A 244-nucleotide genomic window follows, 5' to 3' on the forward strand; every position below is an offset into this window, starting at 1 on the left:
AGAGAGAAACGGGGCTTTTAGCTATGACAGGTAGACGATGATAGGCTGAATGGGAAGATGTGGCTTACTCTGATTGGCTTAATCTAAGCGTTACCACCCACAAACAGTGATGCTAGTTAGAAGCGGGAAAGGGGTGACTGATGACTGAGTTTTATGAATGAGTGGATGTGACAATTAAAGGTTTTCTCCTAACTGGGAAAGAAGTGAATGATGACAGAAGGGATGAATGAGTGCCCGTGACAAC

This window comes from Poromitra crassiceps, assembly GCF_964638095.1.
Source record: "Poromitra crassiceps genome assembly, chromosome: 1".
NCBI lineage: Eukaryota > Metazoa > Chordata > Actinopteri > Beryciformes > Melamphaidae > Poromitra > Poromitra crassiceps.